This window comes from Peromyscus californicus, unplaced genomic scaffold, assembly GCF_007827085.1.
Source record: "Peromyscus californicus insignis strain IS unplaced genomic scaffold, ASM782708v3 Scaffold_3__1_contigs__length_106647218, whole genome shotgun sequence".
Classification (NCBI taxonomy): Eukaryota; Metazoa; Chordata; class Mammalia; order Rodentia; family Cricetidae; genus Peromyscus; species Peromyscus californicus.
In genome coordinates, this window is record NW_026294551.1 from 19,312,019 (window position 1) to 19,335,586 (window position 23,568).

Genomic DNA, 23,568 nt, shown 5'->3' on the forward strand with positions numbered 1-23,568 from the left:
GAATGGTCAATACTGAGGAAGGAACCCCAAAATTAGTACAACACTATTGGCTATAAGACAAACAGCAAGGAAAATCTCTATCTTCTCCAGTTCATGGTGCATGTGCAGTGGTACAGCTATGTGGTCATCAAAATGGAAAACCACTAACTGGCAGACAATTGGCAAAGATATCTGGTCATGGGAGGCATGAGTGCAAATGGCAAAACCTAACAAAGACAAATTTTATGTTGCTCATACAGGCAAGACAGACAAAACATCTGAAAACAATGAAACAGTGGACAACTTGGCATTATGTTTAATTAAGACTAGAATATTAAAATTTGTCAGAGAACAAATTCAGAATAAATCAGCAAGAATGGTAGATTACACATTTGAAAAACTTGAAAGTTTACCCATAACACTAAAAAATAAGGGGAAATGGAGAACCAAGTTAAACCAGGACAACCCTATGAGAATAACTATTATAAGGAATCCATAGCGAGGTGGTGATTCACACCTTTAATCCCAGCACTTGAGAGGCAGAGGTGGGCACATTAAAATTACAATGATTTAAATTTATAAGCCTTTTTCAAAAGACAGGCTAAAATGCAAAGTGAATGTCCTTTGTGATCTAAAAATAAATACACTTAAACCTTGAATTTAAATATAAAAGAGAAAGGGGAATATAGGTATATTTACCCACACATACTAAGATATATTTGGTTTCAAAATTTCAAAAGAATTTTTTTTAATTGAAAGATATTTTTTTCTGTTGCCAAAAAAAATTTTGCCCTAGGAAAGATATATAACCTGCCAAAAAGGAGCCCCGCAGAGTTAGGGTTGGCACAGGGTTTTGTTTTTCTCTCTCCCAGAGAATAAAAGCATCCAACTAAGGAATCCAGAGACCACTGGACAAGTGAGGCATCAGAAGAAGAAGAAGAAGAAGAAGAAGAAGAAGAAGAAGAAGAAGAAGAAGAAGAAGAAGAAGAAGAAGAAGAAGAAGAAGAAGAAGAAGGAGAAGGACGGATCATCAAGAGAAAATGTCCCAGGAAAAAGAATAAATTGGCCAAGTGGTATCACCCATCTCCAGTATTCCATCTAGCCAGGGTTGCCACTAAGCTGACAAACACCACCCAAAGATCAGCTTTGGACTACAAACTGCTCAGCATATTCCAATTGCTGAGTTCATATGAGACTGACACAGACATTTTACAGAACTTTGAACTCAGAAATACTTAATCCTGAAACTACTAAGTGCAACCAAGAGGGACATTGTAGAAAGCTTGGCAGAAATAGCTTCATTATTGTAAGTAATGTTACTGTGTTAGAATTAAAACCTTTCCTTTTTATTCAACAAAAAGGTGTTGTAGGATATTTGATCACACTATGACCCCCGAGATTATGTTATTTACTGGAAAAACTTGTTTCTAGTTGTGATGTGGCTCAGCCCTAGCACATACTTTTAATCCAAGAGCTTTCTGCTTGAATATTGTAAACAGGATTAAATAAAATCAACCACAAGTCAAGAAGCGAAGCAAGCAACCATTTGACAGGAAAAAGTCATAGAAAGTGGCTGGAAGTCAAGAGAGAGACTCGCAAGAAGTAGAGAAGAGAGGGACATCCGGTTGGAGGAGTTTTTGAGACAGTGTAGAAGAAAGCTCTCTTTCTGGGACAATGGCGGAGGAGGAAGCAGCTGGGTGCTTTCTCTGCCTCTCTGAGCTAACAGGTTTTCACCCCAACATCTGGCTCCTGAGTCTTTGTTGATAAAATAAAAGAATGCCAGAGACTTAGCTAAAAACAATTAACAACTGCACTCAGGCCCACTCTGTTGCAAGCCTAAGAGAAACATCCTGAACCTGCACAGCCTTCTACATCCATGGAATCAAGTGGTTACGCTGAATTCTGGCGCCAGTTTGGAATAAAAGGAAGCACCAGCATACCGTCTCTTCAGTAAAGTCATTCTAGATAAAGACTTAAGAAAGAAAAGAAAGAAATGAGGAATGTCAGGACAAGAAGCAACTAGGTTTCAGGAGTTTTGGAGTCACAGAGCAGGATTTACAAGTCTCTCCAGCACCAGCTCCCTCGGAGGCCAGAATTCTTCACATCCTTTTAGATGCCCTTCAATCCCCGTGTCAATAAATTTAGAAAAACAAAACAAGTGACAACCTATCCTCACCCACCCTCAGCAAGTCCACCATTCAGCCTACTAGGCCAAGACTCTCCATGAGTGCTCCAAACAGGCGCAAAATCGAGAGAGCCCCCAAGTCCGGGAAAGAACAAATCCTGGAAGTGTGAAAGATCTGCCAAGACATTCGGCTACCGGAGCTTGACTGGCGAAGATTTGTATCAGGAAGTTATTCAAATGGCTTGGGAAGATGATGGGGCTGACCTGGACTCCATCCAGGTAGAGGAGGCAGCAGCCCACCTGGAGGGATGCTGAGGATCTCCACTGTGCAAGCGGATGGAAAGGCATCACTCGGGGGTGTCCTGCCAGTGGTGCCAAGGAGATCTGCGCCAGCACAAGCGCACCTGATGCCTGCTCAGACCGTGAGCGACCCAATGACCGGCCAGATGTTGAAGGTTGAGAAGACAGAAAAGAAACTACAGAACCATCCTCCTGTTCTCACCAAAGCCCCAAGTCCAGGTTGACTTATCAACAGGGCTTCGTCCCTCTAAGAAGGAGAAGCCATCAAGCCACTCTGCCTCTCCTGGCAGAACACCAGACCTACCACGTGCACCAGAGAGAGAACCCAGATTTCTGGACTGCATTCGGCTAGCACTGCATACTCTTCAGCACCATGAACGCACATAGCAGCACGGGGTGACTCCAGGCATCCAATCCCCCTTCGTTCCCCACTTCTACAACGCCTGATAAAGGATTACTCCTGCCAGGATCGGTCCTCATTACCCAATTTTTTTTAAATTCCTATTATGTGCTACATGTAAATGTCATATCAGACACAAAGGACGAAAGATAAAACCGTCAGATGACTAGCAGACCTGATATGATCCAGGGATTTAGGCCTTACCAACTATTTCTCTTTCTTGAAGACTGCTTTCCTGCCTGCTCAAGCTCATTAATACCAGATCCTAGGAATGAGCCTTTCAATCACTGTGGAGTGTTAGACAACACTTGATCTCTTCATGCACGAAACGTGAAGCATGACCAACAGGGGTGATGGCGAACGAAGTTTCCACAGGAAGAAACTGCACCTGTGTTAAATCAGCTACACAGCTGACTGACTGACTGTGAGATGCTAAGATGTTACAAGCGGGGAGCCAAAGAATACCTCGGACTGTCTTTGGTCCTTTAAATAGTTGTTTAGTGCCCACCTCTGCCTATGACCTGACATTCTTGTGACTGCTACCATCCTTTCGTGTCGATGTGTGTTTTGAATGAGAAATGTCCTCCAAAATGGATTTCAACACATGGTCCCCAGGTGGAGGTGCTGCTTGGCAGGGTGGGGTGGGGGTATGGAGCCTTTGGGAGGCGCAGCCTCGCTGGAGGAAGCACATCACTCACTGGGCGTGGACTAAAGGCTTTGTAGCCCCGCCCCCACTTCCTGCTTGCGTTCTCTGCTTTCCGTGTGTGTGTGGCTGAGACTTGATCTCTCAGCTTCCTATTCCTGCCGCCGAGCCTTCCCCACCGTCATTGATTAACCTTCTAGAATCAAAATAAATCATTCTTCTACAAGTTGCTTTTGATCAGCAACAGCAAAGTGACTAATACAGAAGAAAAATCTGGAAAGTTCCAACACAATATCAAAAATGTCCTCAAAGGAGACAACTGAACTTGGCCAAAACCTGTTAACCTCAGAAACCTAGATACTGGCAGTACCAGTGCTCCTTTCCTGGGATGCCTGCCCTACCTCTGCTTCTATTACTTATCCTTGCCTCCCCCTTCTCAATAAGCATACACAGTTTTTCTCTTCCAGAATCCAACAAATCTGATTATACATGGTTTCTGACAACCACTGCTACCAGATTCATCAAGGAAGAACACTACAGTAATAGTTTCCAAATATGCCTTTTTGCCTGAGGAATTTCATAGACAGTTCCCAATGGAGACTTCACAACCTTAGGAAAGACTAGGAGAGACTGTATCTGCCCAACTCAGTTCTATGACCCTATCCAGTAGCTCCAAGAAGACTGAATATCTTCCTTCAGGAGCAGACAGGCGCAGGAATAGCTTAGCAACCTAGGAATCCGCTGGGCTTGGACTATAGAGATATGCTCACTAACAAGAGACTAGTGACGTAGGGCCCTCGCCTGCATCAAGCCGCATACACAGCACACTTCAAACAGTGGAGTGCTACTCTTTCCTCATTCCACCTTAGTAACTCTTTTGGGGCCAAATTTCATTCAAATGTATTCTAGAACATACTTAGCTATGAGAAGTAGAGGGGGGAATCCAGCCTGAACTGGTTCTGGGTGCATGCCCAGCAAGGCAAACTCTATCCTTCAAGGTTTTAGGGAAAATCTCATATTTACTGTCTCATATCTATACATAATTGGCATGCACATGATTCCAATCAGATGCACCGTGGAAAAGAATGTTTGAACCAAGCAAAGACTTACATAATCCAAGCCTATCAGTCAAAACAGAAAGACCACCCACAACCCACCAACAACAACCAACTCTGCTGCTCCTCAAACCCATGAAAGGAAGCTGCAAGTAGTGACCATTTTACAACCTGAGAGTCACGAAGTCCACAGCTCACTGTATGATTGTATTGTCTCTGAATAAGATCTCCTTGCCACTTTGCAATCTGTGTGTGCCTGAATTCTTTACATGAGATGCCAGGAGTCCAGAAACATTAATCCAGGCAGAGATCTCCAGTAATGTTGCTACAACTCATTTCAGCTGTAAGTAGCCAGATGGAGAGTAAATAGTAGCTCATCTCCCATACAATTTTAAGGTCTCAACTCTTTTTTTTTAATTTCACTGATTTATTTCATTGTATACGTGTGTGCACATGTATAGATGTGCGTGCCACAGAAGATTTGGAATGGACATGCAGGGGTCAGTTCCCTCCTTCCAGCATGTGGGACTGAACTTGGGTCATCAGGCTTGGCGGCAAGTGCATTTATCCTCTGAGCCATCTCAGCAGCTCTGGCCTCGGCTCTTGGGGTAGAACGTTGAGTGGCTAGACAGGCATTAGCAGGCTTGGAGGCCAGTGAGGATAGATTCCTCTCTCATCATCAGCTTTAGGTCCCAGCTCCAATTTACCATATGAAAGGGTGGAGGAACAGGGCTTTCTTAGGACCCTCTAAGGGGCAGCTACTTCCTCTTAGTTGAAAGAATAGAATCTTACTTCTCCCTCAGGCCCTAACTAGATATGGCAGTCTAATCAGTCTCTAGGATTAGAGATTTCATACTATTGTCCCCTCAAAATGCTCCTGTCAATTGCCTGGTCAGGAAACCACCCCTCAGGAAAGCTGGTTTACCCCAAGGCTTGCTAAGGAGATGGGAGGAATAATTATCCCCCTAGTGAAATAATATACACACATGCCCCAGAAAGCCCTCCAGACTTTCATTGCTAAGCCTGCCCTCTTTTCTCATTTCTAATTCAAAACCATAGCTTTCTTTTCCCCTTTCTATGTCTTCCTTAGACGCTGACCAAAATCATAAGCATGCTTGCCCTAACACTCTGAGATTGCTGTTTTCTCTGAAGATTCCCATTCAACGACTGCTTACAGATTTCCACTGCTGACTTAAAAGACGTAATTTCTCTTTTCCCTTCTTACTTGCCTCCCTCCAGCAGTTCATGAATTTACAGCTTGCCTGGCCTGCTTTTGTCTTTCAAGCCACAGTAAAATGACCCTCCAGCTTCCTTCTGAGATCTTTTTAAAATTCTTTTAACAAGACTAGGAACATTGTTAGCATTCCCTGAACTACTTTTTCCCTAATGTACAAGATGCAGGTGATAACCTGGGTTCTTTTGCAAAATGCAAAAGATCATTGCAAAAAGATCTGCAGAGACCCTCCTCTCAAACTTTCATACAAACTTTGAATTATAATAAGACAAAAAAAAGTCTATGTCACAGGGACAGAAAAGAAGTCTCCTCTCTGTCACCCAGGGGAGCCTGAGGCGTCTCCTAATCTGTTAGAAACCTGGTTCAGGCTAAATAAGGATTTGTGGCTTCAGTGCAGAAAAGAATATCAGGGTGAGTCAGTCCGGAGTAGAGTAGAGTAGAGTTGGGGTTTTATAGAAGATATTTTACTATAGGCTTAAGCATGAGGGTTAAAAGAGGTTAGGAGGCAGAGGCAGGCAGATCTCTGTGAGTTTGAGGCCAGCCTGGTCTACAGAGCAAGTTCCAGAACAGGCTCCAAAGCCATACAGAGAAACCCTGTCTCGAAAAACCAAAGAAAAAAAGAGATTTTCAGAAAAAAGGCACATTCAAGAGCATGGGTGTGTGTGGCAGAGAAAAAAGAGAGAGGAGAGGAGAGGAGAGGAGAGAGAGAGAGAGAGAGAGAGAGAGAGAGAGAGAGAGAGAGAGAGAGAGAACTACTTCATTGTCATTACCCTAGCATATATACTATGTAGACTATCATTTTGGTGGGGTTTAAAGGGTCTTTAAAGGTGGCTAAGGGACAGAAATCAGATCTCAAGGTGGTTCCTGAGGAGGAGCTGGGCATCTGAGAGGATTCCAATCGATAAGGTAAAAGTCTAGCTCTCAGGGATGAACCAGTAGGATAGCTTGGCTGTAAACAAAGATAAGCCTTGTTTGGCTGGAATTCCCAGGAAACCTCTGGGAGCAAAGAGTAAACTTAGTGCTACTCAAGGTCATATACACTCAGGCTTTAAATGCGATTCATGGCTATTTCAAATTTTAAAAGCTCTTTATTTTAAATATTATTTTTAATTATTTATATCTATATGAGGGGCAGGTATTGTGCACCTGAGTGCAGGTGCCCATGGAGGTTAGAGGCATCTCATCTCAAGGCCCTTGGAGCTGGGGCTACAAATGGCCGGGAACCACCTGACATGGGTGCTGGGAACAGAACTCAGGTTGTCCTCTGGGAAAGCGGGCTTCTGTGGGTGACAGAGTGGAGCCTCCTCCTTGATATAGACCTTCTTAACCACTGAGCCATCTCTTCAGCCACCATTCCCCCCTCAAAAATATTTATATAAAAGGAATATTATCTCTTTGTCAACAACCTTCACAGCACAAGTTCATTGTACTGGAATCCTTGCTTCTCAACTGGCAACGGGCTTCAACTAGACTCTAGGTGAAGGGCCCCCTTTCCTTCCTGTACCCCCGTCATTTTCCCTGTCTTTCTATCCTACCTCAACCTATTTTCTGGGAAATTCATTAATTTAAAAAAATGAGGGAAAGTATTGATGAGTTAAGGAAGGAAGTTGCCATGCTTAGTCAGCAGTCTAGGTTTTTAAGATTCCCAATTTAAATTTTTTGAAAAGAAATGAATCATACTAGACAGAGGATAATGGTCTTTCAGGGCTGGAAAACAGGGAGAAAAGGCTCCATGGAATGAACAGCGTCTTCAAGGGACCAGGAAGCATACAGAAAAAGGTACTTTAACACTGGGGAGGGGGGGAGGCAAAACTAAAGCAGACAGACATAGGGAAAATGTTAGTGACCTGAGAATCTCACTTGGTTTGTGGGCTATGCACATACACGTCTGTTAATCCACCCAGCATCCCAAGATCCTCATGTTCACAAGCTATGCATGCATGTGAGTCAGCCAAGACTCCTGCCTGAATCAAGCTGCATGCACTTCACTCTGAACAATTGAATAAACTTCTCCCCTTAATGACCATCAAGCCATGGGTTCTATTCAGTCATACACCAGTTACATCCAGTTACAAGGATGGAGGGGCCCTCTGGCTTGAACTCATTTTGCATGTGTGGTGGTTTGAATGAAAATGGCCCCCATAGACTCAAAGAGAGTGGCACTATTAGGAGGTGTGGCCTTGTTGGAGTAGGCGTGGCCTTGTTGGAGGAAGTGTGTCACTGGGGGCGGGTTTTGAGGTTTCAGATGCTCAAGCCAGGCCCAGTGTCATTCTCTTCCTGCTGCCTTTGGATCTGCATGTAGAACTCTCAGCTACTTCTCCAGCACCATGTCTGCCTGTATGCCACCTTACTGCCTGTCATGACAACAATGGACTAAACCCCCAGCACTGTTAGCCAGCCCTAATTAAATGTTTTCCTTTATAAGAGTTGCTGTGGTCATGGTGTCTCTTCACAGCAATTGAAACCCTAACTAAGACAGTGTGCATGTGCAATAAGGCAAACAGTCTTTTAAGTGAACTTTCAGGGAAAAGTCCCTATTAGCCTTCTTGTGCCCATGCATGATACATGTGCATATCCTGAGAAGGAATGTGTAGAAAAGAGGTTACAGAGCTTAAAAACTGTCTGTCGAACTAGAGACCACCCCCAGGCAGTAACCTGAAGCCCTGCCTACCTTCCCTCACATGGTCCAGGTAACTCTTGAGAGCAGATTTCTTTCTGTGTCTGTGATTTGCTTTGGCTAGAGGATTGTCACTACTTTGCGATCTGCCCACACCTCTATTTTGTTCTTGAATAAGATGCCAAGAACATTTGAACCTTTTTTTTTTTAAAGCATATAAGTCCTTCATGGTTTGAATTGTAGAACCCCCTTTGCTGCTTTTAACATAGATGATTGAAACTTCACTGGAAAGAAATAAGCTAGACTCAGAAAGATAAATATTACATATAGAAGATAAGCTAATGAGAGTGTGTGTGTGTGTGTGTGTGTGTGTGTGTTTGGGACCAAGTCCAGGACCTTGAACTTACTAAACATGTACTCTGCCACTCAGCTAAATCCTTAACCCTTAGATTTATATGTAGCATGAAAGTAGAAAATGAACTATGAGGGGTGAGAAAGTAGTCTAACCACAGAGAACAAGAGACAATAATGGGAAAAGGGCAGGTGGCACGTTTCCTCTCATATGTGGTATCTAGATTTAAGTGTATATATTATATATAAGCATATATTACATACAATAATAAATACATACATACATGTGACATGAAAGGAAATGTACGACCTGATGGGAAGGAAGGGGCCCGCAGAGGAGGGAAGGGTAGTGGTGTCATAATAAACCCACTATTGATGCATTGAAACAAATCATCCAGTCAGTCCCTGCATCCTTATTGAAAACCCCATCCTTATCGGAGGAGTCCTTGCCCTGTAGATACTGAGCCAAGTGACACGTGACATGCACGGGGTCTGCACATATCCCTAAAAGCCACAGTGGCCACCTTACAGAAAAAGACTTCCCAGAAAGTAAAAGGAAACTCTTAGGAGTTTTCCAAGTCTGTTCTAAGGGCCCCACAATGCCTCTGGGGAGATCTTTGGATGTGGCTTGTCCTGGAGCATAGCCAAGGCACCAGCATGACAATAGCTCCACTTATCCTTTTCAACAAACATATCCCTTTGAAGAAGCCACCCTGGGCAGGAGCATTTTGCCCTCCTTCAGACCAACTCTCCCATGCGGACTTGCTGAGGTGAGGGAGGGGCCGCTCTTGCTTGTCTAGCTGCTTTATCCTCCAAGTCCAATGCCCAGGTCCTCAGCACAGCTGGCAGACTCACAGAATTTCACCCTGCAGACTGCCTCTGACAAGCGAATCGTGAGATGTTTAAAGGGCTCGACTGACTGGGCATGGTGGCTGATGCCTTGTAGTCCCAGCATTGGGAATGCAGAGGCCAAAGGATTATCTTGAGTTTAAGAGCAGTTTATACCATCCGGCTACACAATGAGGTTCAGACCAGCTTGAGGTGTGAGACCCTATCTAAAAAAAAAAACCTGTAAAAGACATGTTTAGCACTCGAACACACGTTAGCTATCCTTCCTGAATCCAAATAGAATAGAAAAACTCAAGAGTGTATTTTCTAGAAACTTCTGACATCTGCATGCTGCCAACCCAGGGAGAAGGTCAGAGGTCAGAGTCTACCCAGGCCAAAGGCACACAAGCTTAGGGTCTCACAGCTTGGGACAGTGCTGACCCAGGGAAGAAGTCAGAGCCTACCCAGGACAAAGGTGTACGGGCTAGGAGTCCCAGAACTCAGGGCAAAAGCTGAAGGCCCAGGGCAAGAACACACAGGCCAGTAGGTCCAGAACTCGGAGTGGAGGCTGCTAACCTGGGGAGACTTTGGACTTTTTCTTTCTTTCTTCTTTCCTTTTTTTAGAGTCTTCCTCCCCACCATGGTGCTGCTTGTCCACCATGTGGCTGATCTCCATAGTGATGTTAACATAAACATCATGGTTTTCTCTCTTCTTTTCCATTCTCCTCCTCCAGGCAGCTGCCAAGATTTACAGCTTTCTGCTCTGGGATTGGTTTTTCTTTTAAATACTTATAAAATTGTCCTCAAGTATTCGTCTCGGTTTGTTCTTAAATTCTTTCATTAGCAAGGCTAAGAACTCAAGAGAGGGTGGCAATTTCCCTGGTAACATGTGGTACTCCAAATAGGGCCCTCTAGAACCTCTGGTTATACATGACAACTATGAAGGGAACCCCAAAAAGTTTCTCTGAGGACAAAACAGGTTTCCACACTCCAGGGGGGTAGGAAGGCTCATTTTGGTGGCTCCCACCTCGAGTCGTTGCTGGGGAGATGCAGCCTGCGCGGGCTTCATCTTCTCCTTCCTCAGAGGGGTGGGCTCTGCCTCGGGAAGCGGGAAGGGGGTCCCATTGCCCTCCCACCCCAGGTGGCTTTGTGGTTTTTCTTAGGAGGCTTTCCCGTGCTTATGTAGCTAGCTGTTGGCTGCACCATCCTGGGTAAATAGCACCAAGTTTAACAATTCCTATCTTCGCTCTCCGGGCACGGAATCCCCTTCTCTCACCCTCACTGTCCGTGCTGTATCTGTGCCAACCTAACTTGGGTGTTCTTTTTTTCCAAAGGGGTGGTTGCTATTTTGTAACGTTTTCTGGGTGTCTCAAGTGCCATGTGATAAGGTCAATGCATTTCCTACATTAGACTAAGGAGGTTCGTCAGATTTTAAGGCCTTATTTTACACGGTCAATCTCCTGGGTTCTAAAGAGAACTTGAGGCTTTCCCCAGCCGTGTGCTTCCGACACTGGCCAGCTGCCCCTGGGAAGGACTGCTTTGAGATGGCTGGACCCGGGAGGCTCGTGTGAGGCTGCAGCTGCCCAAGGGCCAAGATTGGGGAGGAGGGGTGGAGATGGGGACACAGATCCCACTCAGGATCCCTATGACAGACTGCATTGTGCTAGACAAGCTGCTGCTGATGGGCAGGCAGCCAGCCACACAGACATCTGTGGGTTCAGGTTGGTTGGGCAGGTGGTTATGGTACTGGCTTTATGGGGCCTTAATGCCTGCTCTCTCTGCCTGACTCTCTGGGCCTGCTTTTTCCTCACACTTAATTGTCTGCTTTTGCTGGTATTTTTCTTTTCTGAATTTGGTAGGCTCTAGACTAGGGAGTCTTTTATTGTTGTTTTGAGGTAGAGTTTCTCTGTGTAGCCCTGGCTGTTCTGGAACTTGCTCTGTAGATAGATAGGCTGGCCTTGAACTCAGAGAGATCTGCCTGCCTCTGCCTCCCGAGTGCTGGGAGTGTGTGCCACCACCTCCGATTATGGAGTCTTACATCCAAGTTATATATACAGTAAACTACACAGAGCTCTCCCAATCCAAGCAGATTGACTGACATCTCTTTAAGTGGGGGATCCACCCCAGGCACTTTGCTTGTCTCCCACCTAGATCTTAAAATGGGATATGGATGGAAGCTTACAAAGTTGGAACAACAAAAGGGTCAATGGGGATGTGAAGGGAAATAGAGGTTCAACCCACGAGGGAGCAAATGGAGCAGAGTTTGTGAGTGCGAAGTGGCTGCCTGGCCAGCCAGCCCGTGGATGAGCTGTTTGTCCTCGGCCCAGGCACGCAACCTGGCTGGAGCCAGAGAGAGGAGGAGAGTCTGAAGACATGGCATGGCACTTCTGATGCCACTGAAGACCTAGCAAAGACATCAGACAGTTCTCACGAGATGGAGAAATGAGGCAATCCGTGAGCAGCACAGAAGAGATGTGTGGTTGGTAGGAGGCAAGGCGAGGCTGCCTAGAACCTGTGAAGAGAGTTGAGCTGGAGTGGTTGGGTCTGGGCTGTAAGCTAGACACTACCCAGCTCTAGGGAAACCTCGCTGGTGGTGGCGTTGCAGGAGAAGGGATTGAACATGCTCCATTATCATTCTGTAAATCCCTTGTCCCCCAAATGTCCCCTTATTTTATAATTACAGCATGTGTTAGTATTGTCCCCTTCATGTGACAGGAGACAAGGAAATTCGTGTTCAGGACAATCAGTGGGATTGTGTGATGGAGGGGAAGGCAAAGCCTGGGGCCAAAGTCCCCAGCCATTCCACAAGCTCAGAGGATCTCCAGATTGATGTTCACATCACCCCCAAAACGGACTTAAAATGATAAGCACCCACTCCTTACAATGTGTTTAGTTAAGAGTTCAGAAGTAGCTTTAGCAGTTCCAGCTATGAGTCTTTGATGACACTGTTTGATTTGGGCCAGGGCTGTGGCCATCCAAAGGCTTCAGTGAGGCTGCAGGATCCATCTGCAAGGTGTTTCATCCCCCACATGGCTGGCAAACGGGGCTGGGTTTTGTGAGGCCCCCTCAGTTCCTGCCTACGCTGGTCTTTCCCCCCATGCTACTTTACTGAATGTTATTAAAACGTGGTGGTTCAAGAGAGGTGGAGGAAAAAGAAGAAACTTTTTATGGCCTCGCTCTAGAAAGCACATAGCATCACTTCTGCCTCAGCACGTGAACAGTTAAATGCCAGTCAACAAATCCAGCCCACATCCGAAGGTAAGGGATGTTACACGCCATCTTTTGAAAACAGAAGTCCCAGAGGTACTGCGATTGTGTTGACACACTGCTGACAGAGAGAGCAACCTTTCTCTGCTACTCCACTCAGTTCTGGCCTTCCACACCAGCTCCTGCTAACTGCCTACAGACAGCTACAGGAAGTGGGTGGGGCCTCATGAGCCCCACCCCCTAGGAACTGTTAACTGCCTCTAAAGCCACAGGGAAGGGCAAGGACTCAAGAGTCCCTCTCCCTAGGAACTGTTAACTGCCAGTAAATCCTCAGGGATGGGGCAGTCCTTGTGGGCCCCTCTCCAGCTTCACAACAGGAAGTTTCATGAGCTGATCTTGTTGTGCAAGTCTTCTCAGAGCTGCTGAGAGTTCAAGGGGTAACTGACATGTCATATCTAGGGGACAGCTTTCCACAAAGCCACTTAGACTCTGTGTTGCTCGTTTTCTCAAAGCAGGTTTTCAGTAACTGTTTTAATTTTCTACCCCCCAAAAGGACAGGGCAAGCATTCTCCCTCCTTTGCACATGAAGTTAGAAGCACCACCTGCTTGTGAGAGTACGCCTGAGTCAGCTGTCCTCAATTCTGAAGTTTCCACATCCAAGGGAAGGGGATGCTAAACACCATCTTTTGAAAAAGAGTCACTGGATTTGTGGGTCCATTTTAAACCACCTGGGTGCGGGGTAAGCGCCCTTTTCTCTGCTGCTTCACTAGTCTCAGTACTTCTGACACAACTGGAGAGGAAGGGCCCACCCCGAGCAGCTTCCCAGTTCTCCGGGGACACCAGCTGCGTGTCCTCGAGTCAGCTGAGCTGGGCTCTCACTGGAGTTGGTGGCAGGCTACCCAGAGAAGGGATCGGCTCTACCAGGGGCCCTGTTCAGACGGCAGTCCCGGTCCAGGGTGTCACTAGTACCAGCTGGACGGCCACCTCAGGGTTGGTCACCTGCCGGGAAAACAGTTCCCTTCCTACTGCTGATCTGTTCCACAAATAATTCAGGGGCGCAGCGAACAGCCAGGGGAGGGGGTGCACAGGTGAGGTGAGCTGGGAAGGCTCCCATGGAGTACGGAGCTAGGGGGCAGAACATTCCTTCTGTGTGCGCGCTCATCAACCCAGAACCGTTCTGATCCCGTGTTTGGAGACTTTTATGGGACCCTTCATCAAAGCCTGATTGACTTTTGAGACATGGTCTTATTAGCCCAGGCTGGCCCAGAATTTGTAATCCCACATCCTCAGCATTCCGAGGGTGGGGGTTTCCAGTGTGTGCCACCATACCTGGCCTGACTGTTCATCTCCACCTCCTCACCTCTCCCCAGGGCACATGGACTGGAGCTGAACATTGCAAGCATGGAATTGTGGCTTGGTCTTGCTGATGACTAACCTTAATCCAGAAGCCCACCAAAAGTGACCTCATTCAAACAAATGGTACTCTGGTGGCAATGAAAATTTCCAAGTGATTTAGGAGCTCTCTGCCTGCTGTGGATATAAAACACTGATTGGCCAGTGGCTAGGCAGGAAGTATAGGCGGGACAAGGAGGAGAATAAAGCTGGGAAGTGGAAGGCTGAGTCAGAGAGACACTGCCAGCTGCCAGCATGTGAAGATGCCGGTAAGCCACGAGCCACGTGGCAAGGTATAGAGTTATAAAAATGGATTAATTTAAGCTATAAGAACAATTAGCAAGAAGCCCGCCACGGCCATACAGTTTGTAAGCAATATAAGTCTCTGTGTTTACTTGGTTGGGTCTGAGTGGCTGTGGGACTGGCGGGTGAGAGAGATTTGTCCTGACTGTGGGCCAGGCAGGAAAACTCTAGCTACATCTGCCAGCAACTGGGTGGCAGGTATCAAATATGCATTTCCTGATATAGCACAGTCCCTCCCTCAGACAAGACTAGAAGCCATTCTTAACATTTTACTCCAAAAAGACTAATTTCTTAAATGTACTGTTAGTGTGTCCTTGTTTGTTACAGTAAATTAATTGTATGAAAGAATGGGTTTCATTATGACTTTCTGCTTTATTTTATTTGTTAATGATGTGTACCCATTGTGTATGGGTTTGTGCATGTGGGTGCAGGTGTCCACAGAGGCCACAGGAGGGCCTCACATCCCCTGGAGCTGGAGTTAAAGCTGGTCGTGAGTCACCTGGCGTGGGTGCTGGGAACTGAACCCAGGCTCTCTGTAAAAGTGGTACACGTCCTTTGGTTACTGAACCATCTCCCCCGCCCCTTGTTATGTGTATGACACACTTTGATCATATTCACCTCCTCCTCACTGTGTCCTCTCCTCTCCCTACCAGAGTTCCTCTTCCACTTCCCCAAAAGTCTGTCCGCTACTGTTGTGTCTCCGAAGGGATTTTGTCCAAGTCATTAGTGCTTTTTGTTGAAGGTGCTGGGGTTGGTGACAGCTGGTGAGGGACTGTACCTCTAGCTTTTAGTTTCCTTTGTCACAGCTGCTTTCCAGATAGTCAAGGAGTCGGTCATCTGGAAACATCGGTCATTTGGAAACACTGCTAAGGTCAGTTCCCCAGGCTGCTGACTGGTGTGGGAGTGTCCAGGTGGCCTCTGGAGCTGCACATCACTATGACGGAGGAGGAATCAGATGGCAGCCATTTCTTCTCCCTCGTGGATCTCATACAAGCACCTATGACTAGCAGCACCTCTGTCCAGGGAGTCATGAAGTGTGTGGTTCCCAGGTTTCCCGAACCTGAACAGAATGAAGTGGCGATTTCCATTGGAGTGATCACTCTACACCACACCTCTATATCCAGGTGTGATGGGAAAACCCCACCTGTCCTTGAAGGTACCCAGATGCCTGCCACGCTATGGGTAGACAAATGGATGGTCCAGGCTCTTGAATCGTAGGGAGGTCCACAAGCAGTTACATGGTGGAGACTGTCAGAGGCCCAGTAAGGTGATGACTGCTGAAATGCCTGAAACTGATCCTTAGTTTATTCTGTCTGTAATGAAGGCAGATGATCAGCAGACCCCTGAAAACATAGCCCTTTTTTAAACCACTGCCAGGGAGAGTGTCTATAAAGAAGGACCACTTCTTTAAACACTGTCTGTGCAGGACTGTTTTTGTTTGTTTTTGCTCTTTTGGCTCTTGGGCTCTTTTGGAGGGGCTTGCCACCCAGTTCCCAAATAAATCACATGGAGGCTTATTCTTAATTATAAATGTCCGACCTTATTTTGGCTTGTTTCTTGCCATGTTTCCTTAACTTATCCCATCTACCTTTTGCCTCTGGGCATTTCCCATTCTCTTACTTCTGTAAATCTTACTCTGTGGCTTGCTGTGTAGCTGGGTGGCTTGTTACTAGAGTCCTTCTCCTTCTCTGGCAGATTTCTCCTTCTATATATTCTGTCTGCCAACCCCACCTATCTTTTCTCCTGCCTTGTCATTGGCCAGTTCTTTATTAGACCATCAGGTGTTTTACACAGGCACAGTAACACAGCTTCACAGAGCTAAACAGATGCAACATAAACAAAAGTAACACACCTTAAAATAATATTCTACAACACAGGACCATGACCTTTGGGCTTCCCAACACAGATAACATTGCCCAGACGGACACCCACCTGGAGGCTCAGACCTCTTACCAGGCCCCACAAGCTCTGGCTCCTAATGTCTTGGTGGGATGAAGATCTGACATCTTGAGACCTGGAGGAGAGGAGAGAGGGGAACACATCCTAGTCCCCAAGCCCTGGGGGTGGGGGTGGGACTTGAAGCCCACAGCAGAAGTGGAAAAGGATAAAGTAGAGGCTTTCTGTTAAATGGTGCCATTGAAGGAGGGTTTGGTGCACAATGTGAAAAGTTTGGGCATCTGCAGCTGAAGGAAATTGAGATTTAGATGTGTGGATGCTATGGAAGCTTCAGAGGAAGGCAGTATCCATCCCGAGGAAGATGCAGCAATAAGGCAGATCCTGGAGGCAGCCAGAGGGCTCCATGCATCAAGGCTCAGCCAGGGAGTTCAGCCCTGAGTTCAGTCCCAGGAATCTACATGGTAGAAGAAAAAACTCCTACAAATGTCCTTTGACCTCCACATGCACACGGTGGCATGTTCCCTTCCAACACACACACACACACACACACACACACACACACACACACACACACGGCCAAATTTCATTTCAAGGGCTCCCTTTGACAGTACATATAGTAAAGTTGGAATGATACAGAGATTAACAAGACCCTGTTCAAGGATGACACCCACATTTGTGCAAAATCCCATATATGTGTGTGTATGTATGTATTATAATACATATATAATTTAGCTCTGAAAAAAAGAAAGCCAGGAGCCTCATACATGGGCTACCAAATTTGCTCTGGCCTTTTTGTTGTTGGGGTGAGGGATTGAGATTGGGTCTCAACACTGTAGCTCAGGCTAGCTTTGAACTCACTTTGATCCTCCTGCCTCAGCCCTGTAAATGATGGGCTTTAGCTCTAAAATAATTGTTTTTTTTGAGACAGGGTCTCATGTAGCTCAGGCTGCTGCCCAACTACTATGTAAGAAAGACTTTGATATTATGACCCTACTGTTTCAACCTCCTGAGTGCTGGGATTACAGGACTGTGCCATCATGCCTCGGTGCTGGGATGGAACCCAGAGGTTAATAAGCAGGACAATCACTGCCAACTGAGCTATATCTGGACTCCTTTTTACTATTGTATATGTGGGGTAAGACTATGACAGAGGGGGGCAGTGTGGCAAGACCATGGTAGAGGAGGGGCAGTGTGTATACAGAGGTCAGAGCACAGCTCTGTGGTGTGGATTCTATCCTCCAACCTTTATGTGGATTCTGTATATCAGACTCAGGCTTGGGCTCACAGCAGCAGCAAGCACCTTTATCCACAGAACCACCTGGTGCCCTGCCCTGGACTTAACCACATTATTCCATGAGAACTCAATAAGCTTCTTTCTTAAGCAACTGTGTGCTGGTTCTTTCTTTCGGCATGAACTTAGACCCTAATAAAAGGAACGGGCTAGCCATTGCGACAATAACACAGTGGAACAAACCGTTCTGAAATGTAGGGGTTAGAACAAGAATCTTTGTTGGTCTTCAGCTGGCTGTGTTAGTGACACCACAATGCTGGCTGGTTTCCAACTCCCTGCAGCCCAGATCGACCCTTGTTGACTCCACCATCCAGGCTGGAGAGGCAGCAGGTACCCAAGAGAGGCTCTTCTGTGACAGCAGAGACCAGCACAACGTCAGGAAGCCTCTGCATATGCTCACTTTGTTCTTCCTGGCAAAGGCCAAAGCAAGCCACTGGGTGAAGCCCAATGCCAGGGGACAGGAAAAGACAATCCAGCCACTGTGAGACTGGATGCTGGGAAGTGCTGGAAACCGGGGCCTGGAACGTGTGTGAAGAGCCCTGGTTTGGAAACTGCATAACCGGGGCTCATTCCTCTAGTGTTCACCATAGTGACAGGAAGTGCCTTCTGGACTGAGTTCTCTATGGGGTTAGAAACCCTGACAGGGCAAGAACCGTATCTCCTTCCTCTTCAAGTCTCTTCCCTTCCCCCCAGGGCTTAGTACCAAGCCCTGCCTCACAAATGACTTGGGAATATTCCTGAGTGCAGTTCAGTCTGTTCCTTCAGCTTCCCCATGTGACTCATGAAATACAGACCAGCTTATTGAAGGTTATCATGTTCCGTTCAATACTTCCTCCATAAACTGTAAAGAGACTGTGCCCTTTAGAGCTGAGGTCTGTGTCCAGAAGTGTCTGACACCAAACTCTGAATCTATTGCCTCCCACGGGGAATTCCAGAAGGAAGGGCTAAAGAAGAAAATAGGCTAATGACATTTCCACCTCCATTTGACGGTGGATTCCCAAACGCAGCATTCAGGAGGCTGAGGAAGAAGATCGGGAGTTCGAGACCAGTTTGGGCTACATAGTGAGACAGGGTCTCATCTCTCTTGGGAGCCCCCCCAAAATATTCCCTCATCACCTGAAATGCCCTAAGAAGGCCATCTAAAGGCACAAATCTACTCAGCGGCTCGCTTAGTTAAGAAGAACTCCAGGTATGAGCTTGCTTATCAACATGGTACCGCTCTTTTCAAGGCTCCTTGGGGCACCCATTGGGCAAAAGCAAGGCTCCTACCTACCAGATGTTCTACTGCAACTGCTGCCTTCCTTCCTAGGAGACATTTTACAGGGAAACCACTGAGGGAGGGTTCCAATGAGCCCTGAAGTGGGCCGCCGCTACCGGGCTCAGGCCACACGGGTGGGAAGGGTACCCTAGGGCGGTAACTCGTGACAGTTACTCCCTAGTCCCTAGTCATTCAATGTGGAGCTAATTCAGGGTTAGGCTGATAGAGGGACGGGACGGCGAGAGTGTCATAAGGTGTCTTGATTATAATGTATGCGGATTATTTTAGATCTTGTTATAAAAACTGATGGCCCCTGGACTCCAGGCCCTTGGTGGTGGATTTTTAAAATGAGGGAGAGACTAAAAAAAAAATCTACTTCTAAGTAATGTAGGGGTTGGGAAGTAAGGCTAGTTCAGCAGAGTGTGTATCAGGTGAGATCAAGCATCAGGCGTTTTTTTTGGTTTGTTTGTTTTTTGATTATTTGTTTTGGTTTTGAGACAGATTTCTCTGTGTAGCCCTGGCTATCCTGGATCTCACTCTGTAGCCCAGGCTGGCCTTGAACTCACAGAGATCCGCCTGCCTCTGCCTCCTGAGTGCTGGGATTAAAGGCATGTGCCACCAATGCCCAGGTCAAAATAATAGTTTATGTGTCTTTAGTTTGTAGTACTCTTTGTGAGCCATTAACTGTGCAGCCAAACACTCAGACCCAATCTGTCTGCAGCTGTGGAGGAGGGTTCACTTCTACTGAGAGAACTATTTGTAGCACGAATCTTAAAAGGTCTTATTAATAAAAAACAAACCCAGTGCCAGTTGTTGGGGTGAATGCTGGAAGAGCAGAGAAGCAGAACAAGCCACAGCTACCTCGCCTCACCAACTCCTCAGCTGATCCTGTTTCCTCAAACTGGAAGCCTCTATGTCCTCATCTGAATGGCTCTCAGCTGAATTGCTGCTAGAAGCCTAAAAGCTTAACCAGCTAAAAGCTTCTAGTTTCTGGTCTTCACGCCTTAAATACTTTTCTGCTTTCTGCCCTCACTTTCTGGGATTAAAGGCGTGTGTCACCATGCCTGGCTGTTTCCAATGTGGCCTTGAACTCACAGAGATCCAGACGGATTTCTGCCTCTGGAATGCTAGGATTAAAGGCATGAGTGCCACCATTTTCTAGCCAATGTATCTAGTGGCTGTTCTGTTCTCTGATCCCAGATAAGTTTATTAAGGTGCACAATATTTTGGGGAACACAATACCACCAAAACTATTGACCTGATGACCCCCAAATAGGATGAGGGCACCCTGGAAGCAGACTTTGTGTCCTTGACCTTTAGAGGCTAAAGTCCAGGTGAGTTGGACCAAAGCTCAGACCGGTAGAGCTTGGGGTTGGGGATGGCTGAGAGTACAAGCATTTGCTGGGCAAGCCTGGCCTAAGTTCCATCCCCACATAAAGGTGGGAAGAGAGAGAAGACTATATAAAATCATCTACAGACCTCCACACACAAAATAAGTAAATTGGGGTAGGGAGAGGCTTATTATCCAGCTACTCTGGGTACTCTTTTTTTATTATGTTTTTAATTATTTAAAAATAACTTTTACATTTAAATATACTTTATCATATTCTTCCCCTTCCCCAAGTCGTTTCAGATCCTCTCCCCCTCCCAACTTCAAGTTGTTTCTCAAAAAACAAAATACAAACACCCAATACTACAATAATACCAAGAAAATAAAACAACTCCCAAAAATAAAAATAAAACTGTAACCAAATAAAAGCAACCAAAAAACTGTGGAATCCATTATATATTGGTCAACTACTCCTGAACATGAGGACTGCCCTAGAGTGGTTGATATACCCAGTGTCACTCCATTGGAGAAAACTGATTTTCTCTCTCCCAGCTAGTATAAATGACAGTTCAGTTGTTAGTTAACCTTAAACCCAGTGGCTAGGTTTTCATTCATTTTTTAAATTTATTTTTATTTTATGTGCATTGGTGTTTTGCCTGCATGTATGTCTGTGTGAGGGTGTCAGATCCCTGGAACTGGAATTACAGACAGTTGTGAGCTGTCATGTGGGTGCTGGAAATTGAACTTGGGTCCTCTGGAAGAGCAGCCAGTGCTCTTAACTGCAGAGCCATCTCTCCAGCCTCTCATTCATTTTTTAAACATAACAAAATAAAATATAATAAGATAAAACAAAAACTAGCTGGAGAGATGGCTCAAAGGTTAAGAGCACTGGCTGCTCTTTCAGAGGTCCTGAGTTCAATTCCAGCAACCACATGATGGCTTACAACCATCTATGATGAGATCTGGTGCCCTCTTCTGGCATGCAGGCACACATGCAGGCAGAACACTGTATACATAATTAATTAATAAATTTTTAAAAATGTCCCAGGCTTCCTTAAAAAACAAAAACTACCACATCAAAGTGAGATGAACAGAAGGAAAAGAATCCAAAAGAAGGCACAAGAATCAGAGACCTACTCATTTGAACACTCAGAAATCCCATAAAAACATAAACTGGAGGCCATACTATAAACATAGAGGACCTGGTGAAGACCCACGCCCACAGTTCCTCAGGAAGATGGGAATCTACCTTAAAATCCAGCTATACCACTCTTGAGCATATATCCAAAGAACGATTTATCCTGCCACAGAGACACTTGTTCAGCCATATTCACTGCTGCTCCATTCATAATAGCCAGAAACTGGAAACCACCTAGATGTCCCTCAGGAGAAGAATGAATAAAGATAATGTGGTACATTTACACAATGGAGTATTACTCAGCCATTTAAAAAAAAAAGGCAACATGAAATTTATAAGCAAATAGATGGAGCTAGAAAAAAAAAATCATCCCAAGTGAGGTATTCCAGATCCAGAAAGACAAATATGGTATGTGTTCAGTTATATGTGGATATCAGCTGTTAAGTCAATGATAACCAATCTACAATTCCATAAAACCACAGAGGGTAGGTATAGAGTAAGGGACAAGAGGGAACAGACAGATCTTATTAGGAAAGTGTTATGGATGGATGGGGGGATGGAATGGAAGAATCAAGTGGGGAGGGGAGGGAGGGTTGGAAGAAGCATTTGAGGGGTAGTATGGAAGCCTAATACAGGAGAAACTTCCTAAAATATATACATATATGAAGGCAACCTAAGTGAATCTCCAAATAATGCTGGACACAGTCCCACCTGGCCATCTCTTGTCACCAAATGAAACTTCCAGTGCAGGGAGTGGGTTACACCTAATTGAGTTGTTGGCCAAAAGGACCCCATGGGAATCCTCAAACAACCCAGGGTGTTGCCGAGACTACATGTTGCTCTCCACAAACCGACAGCAGGTCCCACCGCTGCAGACAGCACCTACATAACCCACTGAACCTGGAGCTGTCGAGCGGGTGCCCTCATAGAGCCTTCTCCCCTATGCTCTAGCGTCTTTCGTACAGGAAGGCACTTTGCACATTACCAAAAGTGAAACCAAACACCGAACCAGCCACAAACCCTTTGACCTACAGTGATGTCCTGCCTGCAAGATATACTAGGGCAATGGTGGCCAAAGCGTATGGGAGTAACCAACCAAAAACTGATTGGACTTTGATTTCAGGAGATGGAATCCATATACCCGACATGCTTGGGGTGACCAGAGACTAGATAGCCCAGAGACTTAGAGTAAAACCAAATAATACTGGTCTTTAAAAAATGTAGTGATAAAATGACTCCTAATGATGCTCTCCTATACTCATACATCAGTGTCTTGTTCAGACATCATCAGAGAAACTTCCTCCTGCACCAGATGAGCACAAAAATAGAGACCCACAGCCAGACATTACGCAGAGAGTGAGAGACCTTGGAAAATGGATGGCTCCATCAAATCCCTCCCCTTGGAGCTCAGGGAACACCAAGGAAGACACAGGAAAGAGTATAAAAACCAGAGGGGATGGAGGACACGAAGAAAACCAGGCCATCTAAATCAACATGAGCAAAGCTCATATGAACTCACAGAAACTGAAGCATATTTACTATACACTCTTAAGGATTCTCTTTAGCAGCCCCCACCTCTTTGGCCCGCACTTAGATCCTAGGTTCCCTTTGGGGCAAAGACTGCAAGGGTACAGTACCTACACCGCCTGTCCTGCCCTTTAGTAGCCGCTCGCTACTTTGGACAGTTTTCTTCGGAGTCCATTCGGAACGACAGGTGTCAATTTCTGTAACGGAACAAAAGCAATTAAAAGGTGAGAAGACGAAAAGTAGGTCCGCCGGGCTTCATGCCTCAAGGGGCTGACCGCAGCAAGCAAATTAACACATCCAAGGGAGCGCTCAGGGAGATCACGTGGTATAAGACAAGTCAAAACAACTGTTTTCTGGCTCCAGAAAACCAGACCGTAGGGTCCCACTTGGGGCCAGGATCTGCCCCCTCTAGTACTCATGCCCTTGGGGAGGCACCGGGGTTAGTGGTACGCATCTTTAGCTTAAGGAGACGAAACGACAGCCCTAAAGTCGCACGGATGGGGTTGACCGTCAGGTCTGAGGCAGAGCTGCTGGAGGCAGGCGGCCCGGACGCTCCGAGTGGCCCAGCCTCTCTGGGCCACGCAGATCCCGGGGGTCCCGAACCGCAGGATCGCTCCGCAGCACCGAGACCCCCATCTTTCCCCGCTCCCCACCCCTCCACCCCCCGCAAGCCTGGGCAGGGAAAAGCTATCGG

The 23,568-nt window shown here is 46.2% G+C and overlaps 1 long non-coding RNA gene and 1 other non-coding gene across 2 annotated transcripts; one reads left to right on the forward strand and one right to left on the reverse strand.

Annotated features, from left to right (window-relative positions):
* Positions 1-14,782: 14,782 nt before the first annotated feature.
* Positions 14,783-23,507, reverse strand: LOC128122518 (uncharacterized). Its single transcript, XR_008222453.1, has 2 exons — positions 15,579-23,507; positions 14,783-15,494 (listed from the first exon to the last, which is right to left on the reverse strand). It is a non-coding gene; the product is annotated as an uncharacterized LOC128122518 (long non-coding RNA).
* LOC128123527 (U6 spliceosomal RNA) lies at positions 16,923-17,025 on the forward strand. The gene has a single exon (XR_008222706.1). It is a non-coding gene; the product is annotated as a U6 spliceosomal RNA (small nuclear RNA).
* Positions 23,508-23,568: the final 61 nt, after the last annotated feature.